The sequence below is a fragment of the Echinops telfairi genome, unplaced genomic scaffold (assembly GCF_000313985.2).
Source record: "Echinops telfairi isolate 266 unplaced genomic scaffold, ASM31398v2 ScPeMD7_21;HRSCAF=78, whole genome shotgun sequence".
Taxonomy (NCBI): domain Eukaryota; kingdom Metazoa; phylum Chordata; class Mammalia; order Afrosoricida; family Tenrecidae; genus Echinops; species Echinops telfairi.
The window spans coordinates 88,562-90,824 of NW_022103918.1; positions in this window are offsets into that span (position 1 = coordinate 88,562).

Below are 2,263 nucleotides of genomic sequence, written 5' to 3' on the forward strand. Positions count from 1 at the left end.
AAAATGTCTTTTCCAGATTTGCTGTTGTGGTTGGCTTTGTGCCAAGGTTTTATGCCCTACTTATAACTAGACACTTAAATAAGCAATTTAAGCCTGGCTTTTAACCTTAAAGAAATGACAACGTAGTTCATTTTTGCTTCGAGATGAAGAGGTGAAATGTAATCATTAATTTATAACCAGTCACGTGTAACACTCTGCAAGGAAGACATCTGTGATCCTCTACTCGGGAATACAGGCGTGGGCCACGCACGTGAGTCAAACAAGCGCAGTATGCATACAAACAAGATGCTTGAGAGCAATTCTTACTAAAGCAAGGTTGCATTTGTGCTTCGACATATAATTGAGACACGCTCGCAAGGCCATCGACACAGTGACTCATTGCAGAACTTGGCCAGCAGAGGGAGATAAGTGAGTCTTCAAGCAGCACATGGGGCCACACCCAGATTATGGCTGTTTGTTATGTAAGGATGTACTCTCCGATTTTCAAACACACATACACACAAAGAAAATTCATTCCTGTTCAGAAAACACTTGTTTTTACTAAGCTAAAAATTAACCATTTAAAAAAGTATAGCTCAGTGGCCATTAATAAATTCACAGACATGCAGCCCAGATACGCAGCCATTCCCTCTATCTAGTTCCAAAACCTAAGAAACGCTTAAAATATTATGAAAAAAGTAAGTCACAAAAGCTCCCAGGCCTTTATTCTCCCCAGATTTGCCTCCAGCTTCAAGATGCTAGGAATTGTCCCAACACATGCCTGAAGCCACCCTCACAACAGGGCTCGTAGAATCGGATCCAGGGTTAAAATTACTTGTTCTAAAATTAAAAATAAACAACCCTCAATTCTTTAGCTCTTACTCTATAGGAGTGGTACAGTAGCAAGAGTTTGTGTGGCTGTTTAAGAATCTACACAGATTTGTGTTGCCATTTCCCAGCCGTGGAGTGTATACATCTAACTAGAAACATAATCACAAAAAACGTAATGAACAATCCCCTACACCCAAATCCTCCCGCCTTGGATTTGCTCACCCATCTAGAGTGGCAATGATAAGATTATTTCAGGCTTGTGGCACAGCCAAAAATGTAAGGGCACCATGTCAACTGGTTAGACGGCAAATTAGAGAAAAGCAGGACTACATGGCTAATGTACTAAAAGCAGATTTACAAACTAAACCCAGTTCTGTGTTAAAGAGTGTAATGTAATTCGTGGTGTCTTGGGCTAAGAAAGGGTAAAAACTGCCAATCTGGGGAGGCTGGGGGAAGGGCATATGTGTTGGTGACTGGGAAAACAGGAGGGAGGAAACTGAAGAGAGAATAAGGCTGGAGGATCCGCCCTCACAAAGAGACAGAAACTCTGTCTCAACAGCCACCTAATCCAGTTCAGGGCGGTTTGAGCCGGTTTTTGAGCAGGATTGAGAACAACAGCCTCCGCGGAGACTTCACCAGGGTGAGCTAGAAAATACAAAGTGGATTTCACAGAAAGAACTGGATCTGCCCTGGACTCGCTGGAGCCTAAAGCCGTTTCCCGGAGTGACAAAGTCAGATAAAATAGTAGGCCTGGATCCGGAATCGTGCCTTGTTATGGAAGGAAAAACTGCAGAGCACCGCCTCTATGCCCTGATCCAGTCCGCATTTTAGCTTTTACTGCCCTTGATTGTGGCTTGGAAAGGAAAAGGGCCTCAGGGTATCAGTTTTCAGAACAGGCTCGCTGCAGTGCTGGGGGAGGGGAAGGACTTGTATTTAATGTCGTTTTATGGGTGTGTGGGGGTTGGTGGGGCTGAGTGCGAGGTTCTGTAGCAGTGTGGGAAGGATGCTTCACACCCTGCAGTTCACACCTTTGTTGTACTATTGCACAACTTCAAAATACATTGAGTATAGGTGTTCTGAGAACACCCTACAAAACTAGCTCTTGTCCGGGTACCTACCTACCAGGCTTCTTTCAGCGCTAGCATGAAATAACAAGATGATTCAATAGACTCTACACGTTCTTTTCACTTGTGTCCTAAAGTACGTACAGGCGGAATGTAACTTCTCAACCCCCTTATACCAAAGGCAGCTGCATTGGGTAACAAAGGAATGGTGTGCCTGACCTGAGCGCTCCTGCTCCAGGCAGCTAAAAGCTCTGACATCTGATCAAGGCCACCCCGAAATGGCTCCTCCAATGAATGTCTCGTAGTCTGAACTGTGGTCCGCAGCTCTCGTGGATCTGCGCATCCTGTGGCCAGGTTTGACTCAAACCTGACCCTAAAGATCTTGCCCG